General features: G+C 40.8%; 2 non-coding genes across 2 annotated transcripts; one reads left to right on the top strand and one right to left on the bottom strand.

Moving 5' to 3' along the window:
* Nucleotides 1-12,807: 12,807 nt before the first annotated feature.
* Nucleotides 12,808-12,878, top strand: TRNAG-CCC (transfer RNA glycine (anticodon CCC)). The gene has a single exon. It is a non-coding gene; the product is annotated as a tRNA-Gly (tRNA).
* A 530-nt stretch (nucleotides 12,879-13,408) lies between these two features.
* On the bottom strand, nucleotides 13,409-13,479 carry TRNAG-CCC (transfer RNA glycine (anticodon CCC)). Its single transcript has one exon. It is a non-coding gene; the product is annotated as a tRNA-Gly (tRNA).
* Nucleotides 13,480-13,974: the final 495 nt, after the last annotated feature.

The raw sequence follows: 13,974 nt of genomic DNA, 5'->3' as shown, positions 1-13,974 counted from the left end.
GTTAACCACTGATTTATTTGTTTTTTTTTTATTAATTAATGAAAAAATGCAATATATCATCTTTAAGATGTCTTGATTGGCGAAACCAACTACTGTTTTGTATTTTATGCAAGTGCGAACATGCAGGATTTCTTTTTCTCACGTCCAACTGATTGTGCATGAAAAATGTTTGACAGCTCGGGGATGATTTGGAATCCGATAGCGGTCTGGCAGCTACTGTCCATTGCTCACCTTATTTCTGCCAAATGCACTCATTTGACCGTTACCGTATTGGTGGTTACTGAACCCAAAAAAATATTCAAACACCCTCAGATGACCCGTTTTTTGTGTCCACTTGAATAATGCACGGTCCTTGTCACCAGCCTTGAACGTGTCATTCTGGGTGACAACGCAGAAATAGGGAAGGTTGTGATATATGTCCCCTATCGTCTTAACGTCAGCACTACAATTCTGCATATGACATAAATGTGCTTTTTGTATATGCACAAACTTTATTTCTGAATATTGATGAGCTTCAATAGGAAAATTCCCATGACCACAGTAATTACAGTTTGCGAAGACAACGCAAACAGTGACTTGCTGCTATAGAAGATTATGCGTGCAGTTGCTGCTTCGTTGAACTTGCGAAATGAAATACAGGCTATAAAACGAAATAAGGGTTTTTTAAATCAAATATTTTACACGAGGTGAGTTGGTTGAAAAAGTCCTCAATGAAACTAAATCTACATTAAATATTCACCAAATAATGTAGAAAACAATCTGGTTGGTTTTTTCAAGCCTATTGTTGCAATTTCGACGTGCATTTTCCAAGGTATGTAATACGTGACTTAATACAATCCACCACAGGACAGTATATTCATGAGTTTTTAGCACCGTATACGGTATCTTGTCTACAAACGTACATTATAAATTATAACACGATGTAACAATTTTTGTTCCTGGGTAGTAAGGGTTATTTCGTAATTGCTTATGCCTAAAAAGTATAGAAAATGGCTTTTATTCCCCTCAAACTCTGCTTTTGTGACCAGGACAGTGATATTTTGAAATTTACCTATTTTCATTGAGAAAACGGGCGAATTTGTGTCTTTTCATTCACATAAAGTCAGAAAAAAACTACATGAATCAAAATGAACATGTATTTATACTAAAGTCATTCAAAAATGACTTCAAAATATTTAATCATGTGTAGTTTTTTATTTATTTACGATTATACTGTAAATCACTTTCACGAATCAGCCCCCAAATGTAGTCTCCCGTCATGTTCTCGTTATACTGTCCTTGGTAGCGGCGTTCAAAGTCCAGCATATCCTGGTTCTCCGAGTATGCTCCCATGTTCTAATTGAATGTATCAAGATGAGCATCAAGAATATGAACTTTGAGGGACATCCTACAGCCCATTGTGCCATAGTTCTTCACCAGAGCCTCAACCAGCTCCACATAGTTTTCGACCTTGTGATTGCCCAGGAAGCCACGAACCACTGCGACAAAGCTGTTCCAAGCCGCTTTCTCCTTACTAGTGAGCTTCTTGGATAATTAGTTGCACTCCAGGATCTTCTTTATCTGTGGTCCGACAAAGACACCGGCTTTGACCTTTGCCTCAAGACAGCTTAGGGAAGAAGTATTGAAGGTACTTGAAGGCTGCCGACTCCTTATCTACAGCTCTGACAAATTGCTTCATTAAGCACAATTTGATGTGCAGTGGTGGCATCAGCACCTTCCGGGGTCCACCAGTGGCTCCCACTTGACGTTGTTCCTCCCCACAGAGAACTTGGTCTGCTGTGGCCAATCTCGCCTGTGGTAGTGCGCCTTGGTATCCCTGCTGTCCCAAAGGCAAAGATAGCAGGAAAACTTGGTAAAACCGCCTTGGAGACCCATCAGCAATGCCACTATTTTAAAGTCTCCGATGACCTCCCATCCGTACTCATCATACTTCAAGGCGTCCAGCAAGGTCTTGATACTGTTCAAGACCTTTCTCTTTGAGGTGCACCGAGTGAGCCAGAGGAAAAGACCAAAACTTGTTACCATTATGGAGCAGCACGGGTTGGAAGCTCTTGGATGAGCTATCAATGAAGAGGTGTCACTCATTCTGGTTTACAGGCGATTCCGATTGCCTCGAACAGACTGGTCACATTGTGGCAGAAGCAGAGCCAATCTTGACAGGTGAAGAAGCTGCAAAAAGGTTGGTGACGCTTCCTCTGATCTGTGACTTGCACACTTTTATCAAACAAGTTCCACTGCTTGAGCCTAGACGTCAAAAGCTCGGCATTGCACTTGGTGAGACCAAGATCTCTGATCAAGTCGTTGATGTATTTTTGGTTGGGGTAGTATGGGTTTCTCTCCTCAGCTCCACCTCTGAAATTGTCATCTGGATTTACGTCTTCCTCGCTTTCTGATTTGCTGCTGTCTTCTAAAGACGGCTGCTCTCCGGAGGAGTGGGTACGGGGAGCTCATGGCAGTGTGGCACCGGGGCGATGGATAAAGGAAGGTCCGGATACGTGATAGCAGGTGCATTCTTGCCAGTTTGACGTTTGGAAGGGTCCACCATGCAGAAGTAGCAGCTGCTTGAGTGGTCAGTGGGTTTCCGCCAAATTCTTGGGATAGTGAACTTCATGGCTCTCTTTTCCCCTCTGTACCATCCTACAAAATACATTTATTTCACCCATGACTAATGTGTAAGAGATTCTCGCAACATTTTTCATACATGATATATTTTTCAATAATATTGAAAATTGTAAAAAAAAAAACATTTGACAATTTTAAACATTTTAACAAATTTATAACATAAAATTCCAAGCAACAATTGCCCATCTTACCTTCCAGAGTTTTTTGCATTGCTCGCAGGTGAAATGAGGTGCCCAGGATTTGTCTTGATCTCCGACAGGCATGCCGAAATATACCTTGTAGGCCTCACACATCTTAGCAGATGCTTCCACAGAGTACTTTTTCGCTCTCGTTTTGATAAATTGGCCGCAGACATAGCAAAATGCGTCTGCCGGATGCTTGCAGCCTCTTGATGCCATCTCAGAAAAATGCAGATATGTATCCACTTAGGCAGCTAGAACAAAACTGAACTAGTGGGCTTAAGGCCCCTGTATTTATACTACTATTTATATTACTGGAAAGTTATAGAATGTTCTAGAAGTTACTCCAAGTTTACTCAGCACTGAATCTATCTGGAATGTTCTGGAAAATAGATAATTTTCAAAATATCACTCTCCTGGTCACAAAACAAAGTTTGTGGGGAATAATATCCATTTTCTATACTTTTGAGGCATAAGCAATTAAGAAATAACACTTACTACCCAGGAACAAAAAAAGCGTTATTACGGTGTAATTAATGTGCACTGGAATGTTTGGCTTATTTACGAATTCCCAAAGCTTTCGCACATAAAATAGTTGGATTTTTTTTTTAGATTCACCGAACATTAAATCTCAAATAATGTATTTACTTAATGCACTAGCGAGTGTTGGATTTTAGAATGATTATTGTTCAAATGTTTGGTGTAAATCTGAATATACTGGAGAAATCCGATGAGCTATGAAGCTCATTTTCACAGATGACCAGTAGAATTGTCCAAGGGCTACAACATGCTTCACCACCGCACTGGCTGGTGTTTATTTCCATTTCTGGCCCTGGATTAATGGATGTTAATGTTCTGTTCTGGGTTCCACTGTTTTTGACAGTACACGATGTATGCAGCATGCTTACTCTCCAAGTGACACTACTAATTTTACCAACTCCAGAGGAGCGATGGACTGGGCAGGCCATTTTTGGCCTCTGCTCTAATGTCCTTATTGAATGGAAGCCTGCTGCTTTACCAATTGAACTATCCCCACTATATACACAGTTGCAGTGTCCTATGAAATTGCGTTGTATTTTTTTTTTATGCAACAGTAAAATCAAACATTTGGTCATCACAGAGGTTTTTTGGGTTATATTGCGTAAATATAAATGTATCGCTAAACCCGCCACCACCCGACAGCCAACTAGTAAGGTTTGTCACGAACAAAACATGCCAGTTACTAGTTCAGCACACCGGTGAGTTGAAGAGTCAACCCACAAAATGTACAATTCCAGTCCAACATTTTACCGGTAATTACAACCAGCCACATCAGGCAACAGCCAGAATTATCGTCTTAAATATGAGAGTAAATTTGATGTCACTTTGAGCCAATCGGGTGCGAATACTATAGGGGCGGGGTTAATGTAGTCATATAAATTATAATGGATATCTATTATTTATTGGTTGGGTTATTCACAGTTTTTGCACCCCAAATATCGCATACCTAGTATTGGCTGCTCACAACTAATCACCATCGACGTATGGTGACCTGTATGGTAAAATACTCCCAAACACAACTATCGGCAGTAGCAGAACAGGTGTGCCAACAAGGGCACTTAATTGATTTTGATAATATTGACGTTTTGTGCAACACCAGTGACTGGTCAAGACTAATTCTAGAATCGATTGAAATTGAGAGAAATTAAAATAATTGTAACTGTTCTGATAGCTACAGGCTTCGTGCTGCTTGGAAGCGTATTATCAAGTAATACACTGTCGAATTGCATGCCTCTCCAGGTCACCATACGTTGATGGTGAATAACTATGGACAGTTACAGTATTTGCGATTTTTGGGCCCCAAAAACGGCAGAATGCAAATACATAATGTACATTCATTGTATATAATGTACATAATCTACATTAATGTATATTAATGGACATTATGTATGTTGATTAACTGAATAACCCAACCAATCATATATAGAAATTGTCATTTATATGACTACATTAATCACGCCGTTCTGGTCTTCACACATAATTGGCTCAGAAGTGACGACATTACATTTACTGCCCTATTTAAGACCAAAACAGGAGGATTTTCCACAATTCTGGCTATCACCTGATGAGGCTGGTTGTAATTACCACAGAAACGTCGTACTCCAATTTTAAATGTTGTGGGTGTACTCTCCAACACACCGGTGTGCTGAACAAGCACTAATTGGCATGTTTTGTTTACGTGACAAAGCATCCTACTTATTGGCTGTGTCGGGTGGTGGTGGGTTTAACGACACATTTATATTTACGCGATCTAACCCACAAAACCTATTATGGATAATATTGGTCGCGAAAGCCTACGTGTAAAACATTTGTTGACTGGTTTTGACTCCTTTCTAGTTCAATATTAAGACCTTGCTCTACTCTGCGAACGACTGATTCTTTGTGGTTCTTTATGGACAATCTTTATTCTCACCTTGCCTGTAAAAATGCTGACGAACAGCCTAGAATAATTAATTGGGCTTAAATAGTATTTATCCATTGTTAAGTGCAATGCTTATATAGATGTAAAAGCCAAATGTGCAGCCTCTGTCAACCCCCTTCTGGATGAAGGCCTCTTCACACTGTCAGCAGATTGGTGAAAGGGCTTGGGGAGGGGACAAGGACCGGTTCATGAATCACTCGCCAATGATGTTAGCCTTTGCCCAGAATCAAATTCAGGTTGCTTCGTTAATAGTGCAGTGTGCTGTTACCACTGCATCACTGAAAATGTGTACGTACTGTATGTTGAACTTCTTTCGCACCGTATGCAACCAACCGTGCTAATCGGATGTACGAATAATATGTTCACTTAATATGACACTGTAAGTCTTGCAATCGTGCATAGTAAATACAACTTGTGAAATCTAATGTGGTTGCTCTTTGCAGAGAATAGAGTAATTGATCAGTGGGGGCTTTCACTCTTAAGCCCGTTATCTCCTCACCCCAGGTCTCGTACATTTCCATGTTTAACAGCTTGGTTCCTCTCGGATCATTAGGCAATTCCTCACTACGTTATTTATATAAGGTCATGCTCCCAGCTACGTTGTGTTTCCCTCCGTTTTATGAAAAGGAATGAATACTCATGAAAATGTATTATCACCCTCCACAAAAAACATACCTGTTAAAATTGCCTCGGGTTCACAGCGATAACTAAGTTTGTGGCCTGAAGTACAACACATGGCTGATGAAACCCAGTGCAATATAACCAATTAGGTTTGATAATATTGCACACATGTGACCTTATTATCGTTTGAGGAAAAGTATTTACATATTTTCTTTGTGATGTTACCATAATTCAATTTAGTTTCACGTTTACAGATGAACAGTATTTTACAAGATCAGTTTATCTACGACCGATACAACCACATGACCTGTTTCTATAGGTTTTTTTATTTTAGCAAAAAATGAAATTAATGATTGGTACATTCTTATGGTACAGTCCAGAGTGCTGTCATGATGTAAAGGTTATGAGACTGGACTTGCAATACAGAGGTCGCGAGTTCAATCTCCTGGCATGGCATTTGAAAATATGGGCAAGTTTCTTAAATGCCCCCAAGCCTACTCTTGTTGTCTCAGCAGTATAAATGGGTACAGCACAGTCAAGTGGCAGGTCACATGTGGAAGGGTAAAGTGTGGGTACACCCAACACTTATTCCAATACATCTGTCCGGCGTGGCAAGAGTAGGCCAAATACCCTCTACTACAGAGGATTTTTAAAGCTCTCCCTAGTGGAGGCCCATCTTGCCAGAAGTGGCAAGATGGGCATCAACAGCTACATATTTTCCTTTTACAGTTCTGCGTTGGTATTTGCAATCTTGGTAATATTAAAACATGGATAATATAAGGGCTGCTTAACCCCAGCTCAACTCGAGTACACCATCTTCTGCTGAAAAAAAGTCTGCTTATGATGACTAACCATGCCATATGTTGTGCCTTTTATATTATTTTCCAACATTTGACATCCAGTAAGCAAGGTCAGATTTATGACAAAATGTCCCCCCATTTATCATGTGTGCAGCGCTGGTAGCATATCACACAACAGTTGGAATCAAAGGTCGTATTCAGTGACGTTAACTGCCGTTAGTGCAGTTTGTACTATTAAAGTCAGTGGACTGGAAACGCCATTCCTTCGCTATATAGAAAACGCTTCCAGCCACTCGCTCTCTATTCTATACATGTATGAGTCAGATGATATGCTTTTAATTAGTTTAGGAAAACATATCTGGACTTGTGGAAATAAAATAATGATGATGATCAATGATTTCAGTGCAGGAAAGCATGGTATATATGAAGATGGACCAGTGGTTTATCGCACTGTGCTATTAACCAACCTGTGTTGGATTATATGCCGTGGCCAAAATCAATGGCAAGTGATGTCCAATCTGTTCCTGGACAAAACCTCACCAACTCACACTGACCAGTTTCGTGAAATATATTCCAACAACATCCATGACCAAGTATGTCATGGGAAGGACTTCATCCAACAGTGATTGGCAAAGAGCTGTAATTTGTTTAAATGTTATGTAAAACAATAGAGTACTTTATTTGTAAATCTGGTGTGGCAAGTGTTTCAACTCACGTAAATACTGAAATAATATATTTTACAAAAATAGAAACTGTATATACAACGCAGAGAATACTGTCTGTCCACTACTGGTATGGTACATTTGTAGCCAATTGCTTTTCAGTTTTATTCTAAAAACTAGTATATTCACATATATTCTGGAATAACAAAACCAGATTCAATACTGCATAAGTTATCATGTAAATGATTGTACAACGTACTCTGTGCACAGTAAATCAATACTGTGCCACATTATCTGTATTATACCACTATGTCAGTGTTTAAACGAATTATTTGATGAGAATGTGTTGGCAGTGGTGCACAATCAAAACCAACAACTAAAATCGCACTCATTAGCAACGCTATCGGGTGTGTAGTATTTGACATTCTCTTGGGAGTATTATATTTTGTCCTCTCCCATGCTCGCCAAACGTATTAAAAAAGGTTATGTACGACTGTGTGTATATATATATCAAATGTAGTCACTGTCAAATTAATTAAATTCTATTCTTTGGGTCTTTCGTAAAGCCACGTACATAGAGAAATACTAAAAAAACATATCTCGACGTTTCGATCGCAACACAAGCAATTCAACTCTCTTCCATATTCCTGCCCACCAACTATGTTATTACTCACGTGAATCTGAATATGGGCGTTACATTGTTTTGTTTACCGAAAAACTGACTCGTGGTTTGTAAATTTAAGGGACTATTGGATGCCTTGAACTGGTGAAGGCAAGTGATGAATGTGCCATCTGCTGGACATAAGTAGATTTGCACGGTACACACAAAAAACTGGAATTTTTTCACAATTTCAGTACACATTAATGTATCCCTTTATATTTTTTTCAGACAGCGTCTCTTTGCAACATACGTTCCATTATAACCATACAGATCTCATTCTTTGGTTCTTTCGGTAAAGTCACGTATAAAGATAAAATGAAAAAGCTATTTAATTATTTATTTTATTCTTTTATCTTTATACGTGACTTTACCGAAAGAACAAAATAATAATTCCTGCAGTCACGAAAGCTCCAAAATTAAGATCATACAGATCTCATTTGGCATGGGACAAGGACAGTCATAAAGTGGTTTCAGTGCATGCTCCGACTTACAGCTCTTGGCTGGAAATAGTTTATCTGACGTGAAATGTAAACCCTCGATCAAAATGATACAAAATCACTGATTGCTTACTTTTAATCGAAACAGCCTTCCTTGATGCTGGTCATCACAACAATCATCAGCTATGTCCTATGCACTGCTGGATGAAAGTCTTCACGAGCTATTGCCATCTCTCAAGTCACACGCCGCAACAATCCATCTTGCCTAGGTAAACAAAAACTCATTTCAAGAGCGGTAATGCATGTGAATACGAGACGGTCCTTAATTTAAACAAAAGCGTCACGAAACAGTCCTTAAAGACCGCATGCGGCTCCGGAGCCGGAGGTTGACGACCCCTGACCATCATAAACTGCACTTCCACAGTGAACTGGACTTCCATGGTCAGGGGTCGGCAGCCAAAATAACAAGAAGAGATATTTTTTTCGAATTTCCAGAGCCGCACTGCAGTCCTGAAAGAGCTCCCTGCCCATGCGTTCATCCGTTTCTCCATCTCCACTGTGGGCATCGTTTTAGGAATGTTTCTTTCCTTTGGGCTGGCCATCATTCCATAATAAAGGCGGCTGTACAGGCAGGTTCACAATCATTATAGCATGTGATAGAAGCAAGTCACAAGTTTTAGGGACACAATGCGATAACATTTGGGTAGATATACCGAGGACAGTAACTCCGATTAGGGGCCGTCCATAAATGACGTCACGTGATTTTGTACGATTTTTGACCCCCCCCCCCCTTCGTCACACGGCGTCACAAAGTCAGACCCCCCTCAAATATGACGTCACAAAGCTCTGCACCCCCTCCCCCTACCCAAAAAAAGAAAACATGCTTCAAATCGCTTCAAACTATTGTCATTGTAGTGCGTATCTAATGTGGCACTTGCACTCTGATGTTGTAGGAGAAATCATTTATTAAAAAGTATATTTAATTAAGTAGAACGTGTTGTCTATATTTATTTAAAGTTGCGCATTTTGATGTGACGTCACATTTTTCACCCCCCCCCCATCGTCACAAATGTCTGACCCCCCCCCCCAGGTGCATGACGTCATTTATGGACGGCCCCTAACCTTGTTTTATTTCAACATTATCCCATGCCATGTTTAAATACAGAGCGGTGTAGGAGACAACAGTTGAAACCTTGAGCATAGACACACGTTTTACTTAAAGTGTAGACTATGAAATATTAATTTTTATATTTACGTTTCATAAGGCACAGCAGACCCAACAAAGGGCTTCAGAGCAATAAAAAGCATGGTCGAATTAAGAAACACGTCTTTGCTGAAATACGCTAAACTAGTTGGCTTGTGGCCGCATCTGCAGCATTGAAGCGATGCTACCTACTATATGTACATGATTTTATTCTATGCTCTTATTACTTTAAATCACCAGGGAAGTCGACCCTCTGGAAGACACACTCATTCCGAATCAGGCCCTCTGCGCCTTTCTTGTTTATTCCCCGCCCCTTCATCGGTTATGCCCCGCCCCCTTCCTCCTTATGCCCCGCCCATTCCTCTTCAGCCCCGCCCCTTGTTTGGTCGTGGTGGGGGCTGGTGCAGGGGGGGGGGTACAGAAATCGCGGTGGGCTGGGACAGGAGAGGGCTTCAGAACGACCAAAATCCCTCTCCGAGAAATTCATGCAGATAAATAATGTGTCATGGCTAATGCATACAGGTTTCATTGACAGTCTGATGAGCGCTTATCAGTGCATGTGATTACCCGACACGCCAATTCTGTATGTGGATTTTATTTTTTATTGTTCGTGCTCATATTCTTTGGGTCTTTCGGTAAAGTCACGTAGATAGGATCAAAGAAAATATTTTTGTTAGTTTCTTTGAACGTGACTTTACTGAAAGACCCAAAGAATATGAATTCCTGCAGTCACGAAAGCTTTAAGTCAAGATTTGTTTGTGCTCATCAGAGTAGTGTAGCACTGCCAGCTGAACGTCCGAAAGAAATCCAGTTTTATTCCCTTCACCTTTAATGGATATCAGAAACATCATTGAACAAACGGCGTGCTTGACATGATTGGGTTTACTGATTGACTAAAAACTAACATTCCAACTTCATATTGATCACATCTGAAAGAAACTCAAACAAATATAGAGTTTTTATTCAGAAACACTGTTTTCAATTCGACTATTGTGACGATTCTGATGCTGCTAACAAACCAGCTACTTTTTTTCGATTTAAAGCTTTCGTGACTGCAGGGATTCATCTTCTTGGTTCTTTCAGTAAAGTCACGTAGAAGGGAAGTAATAAAATAATAAAAATAAAACATAATAAAATAATTCTCACGACGTTTCGGCTACAACGCAAGCAGCCGTCTTCAGGTGAAGAATGAGACACTACCAAGCTAGGAGCTTATATATACGCTGGGTTGGAGGTGCAAGAAGAGCGCCTTAACAAAAAGAATGTGCATATGAAGAGGAATTTAGCATATTCATGGGAAATGCGTAGGAGGTGGGCGGGGGGGTTTCAAAGTCATATTATGCCCATGCATTATGCAGGATCAGCAGCACCAAGGGAGGGTGCAGTGAGGAGCATTAACAAAGAAAAGGAATGTTAATAGTTCCTTTCCTTTGTTAATGCTACTCCGTACACCCTCCCTTGGTGCTGCTGATCCTGCATAATGCATGGGCATAATGACTTTGAAACCCCCCCGCCCACCTCCTACGCATTTCCCATGAATATGCTAAATTCCTCTTCATATGCACATTCTTTTTGTTAAGGCGCTCTTCTTGCACCTCCAACCCAGCGTATTTATAAGCTCCTAGCTTGGTAGTGTCTCATTCTTCACCTGAAGACGGCTGCTTGCGTTGTAGCCGAAACGTCGTGAGAATTATTTTATTATGTTTTATTTTTATTATTTTATTACTTCCCTTCTACGTGACTTTACCGAAAGAACCAAGAAGATGAAACCAGCTACTAATGAAACGCTAAACATACTAAACCCGCATTATCACTCTGCTCTTTCATTTGCACTGGACGTAACCATGCAGAACCCACGATTGTGACCTCTATTTAAAATCATAAGAATTCTACATTGGGTCCCGTTCATCCATACAATGCTTATTGACACATCTACGCTATATTTAGCTAATTCATTAACGCCATTATAAACCCAAGAAGCCTAAGACGTCCATCTAATTGCCTTGTATAACTATCCCTAGAACTGGAATTGGAATAGATGACAAAGATTTTGCAGTTGCAGCACCAACGTTTTGGATCAACTTTGTTTTCTCCCTTAACGTCGTAAATCTTCCTTATAAAAATATCCTGAAGTATAAGATTAGTGCCAGATACAGCCACATTTATAAATATGATTTGTAACTCTGAACCGTGCCCATGTATATGTAGTTATTACATTTAATGTGCGTTGCTATCAAGAGACTGTGTGTCGACTTGGTGTGGTCTGGGACTGTTTTTGTTGTTGTTTTGCTGCCTTGCCCAAGCTTACATTTTGTGTTGACAAATCGGCAGGTCATCGCATTCCTCCAGTCTAAACACAGATTCTGATTCTGGATGGGCGCCCACCATGCTCAACAGGTTTGCTATAGGATGCGTGGCTGCGTGATGTTACAGCAGAAAGCAGTGCAGCAAACTCCCATTGTTGAACCGTACTTCTATGCTCCCACGTCTATTCACCAACCTGCACTGACCAGCGTGATGAACGCCAGGTGAAGCCCTAATCAGAAAAACCTTGTCGTGGCGAGCTGTTAATTCCCTCGCCTGGTATGCAGGAGGTCATGATATCGATCCTGACCTCTGATCCCTGACGTCTGTATATTTGGAGTTTGTTAATTCTCCCCGTGGTCGCGTGGATTTTTCTCCGGTTTTTCCCTCCACATTTAGAAATCAACATGCATTCAGAGTATTTGGCTCCCATAAATGTCCACATGCTTAGCAGTCACTTTGTGACAAGACCTTGTAATTTGAAAACTAATTTCTTGAAAACGTATTTTTGGGTTTAGTTGTGTTGTCCCCCTCCCCCACACCTCCAATTAGCATGGTGGGCTACGTACGGTGTTAAAGAAGTCTAACATTACTCTGAGATTTTTTCGGTAACGTCACGTAGGTAAAAAATAAATAGAAAAATAATAATAGGAATTTTTATTATTATTATTATTATAATTTTTTTATACCTACGTGACTTTACCGAAAAAAACCTAAGAGTATGAATCCTTGCAGTCACGAAAGCTTCAAATCTAGAAGTCCAACATGTATACATAATCCAGCAGTGGATAGAGGGTGGCACGTGTTGTGCGAATGCGTCCTATAGCTCGCGTGCCGGGCAGGAAGCAGAGCGAGCGCGCCGCTGGTGTAGTGGTATCATGGAAGATTCCCATTCTTTCGACCCGGGTTCGATTCCCGGGCGGCGCACGATTATTTTTTTTTACTCGGGAAATAATTGTTGTGTATTTGTTGTCTCTTTTCTGCCCATTGATAGACGGATAAATACTATAAATCACCAGAAAATTTTTATTCGACTAAATATGTTGCTGCATTGGTGAATAATCTCGGGTTTAATTCGGGGTTTAGAATTGTACCCAGTACCCGTTTCGGCCATTTGGCGGCGTAAGATTTTTTTTTTAAGACGCGGAAAATGAAGGTTAAAGTTTACGGAGTATTTATATGCTGCAACTGTACTCGACATTAAATCTGCTGTCGGCACTTTGCAATGGGCGTTAGTAAAGCGAACTCTGCAGCCACGAATTAAATTTTGACTTTAAACGCAATTTTCCGGAATTCAACATTGCCACATTATTTCAGCGACATTCCCGAACGCGCTCTGTACACGACGAAAGTTATTTACTATTCACAGTGGAATAACTAAAAAATGTTGCCGGGACAGCTGAATGTTATTATTGTTGTTGTTTTCGAATTTGTAAACAACAACAATAAAATAATCGTGCGCCGCCCGGGAATCGAACCCGGGTCGAAAGAATGGGAATCTTCCATGATACCACTACACCAGCGGCGCGCTCGACTCCCACGCAGCACATCACCTACTTAACCCCTCGCTCCACATTCGGAGCACGCGTGGTGTTACATGAGTATCGCGAATTTCTGCTTTGTGACTCGAAGGTTTTTGTAGAGAGAGAGGGGGATGGTGGAGTATACAATGAAATAAATAATACAACAGAAATTTAAAGCTCAGAACGTATTATGGCAGTTCGAGCCACAAGACGTTGCCATTGGACATACATCGACAAGGAGAGAAATGAATTGATGGCGATGTTTTTTTTGCAACCCCCACAATAATAATCGCGAAACAAGCAAAGTGCTGCAGCCACTGTACCGTACAGTGCTATACCACCACATTACTTTTCAGAAGTCCGAGCTGACCCCTACAAGTCCCGCCCACAAGCCAACACCCCCAACGAAACTCCTGACCACGCCCCTTCCCCCCCCCCTCTGCATCTGCACGAATGGTCTCGCCCACGCGTATTATCGGTCGGCTTCCTACCGGCGGGAT

This window comes from Lethenteron reissneri, chromosome 26 (assembly GCF_015708825.2).
Source record: "Lethenteron reissneri isolate LAM-NWPU_2019-01 chromosome 26, ASM1570882v1, whole genome shotgun sequence".
In the NCBI taxonomy this organism is placed as follows: Eukaryota; Metazoa; Chordata; class Hyperoartia; order Petromyzontiformes; family Petromyzontidae; genus Lethenteron; species Lethenteron reissneri.
Note: the sequence above shows the minus strand (reverse complement) of the source record. Positions and strands in the feature narration are given on the sequence as shown.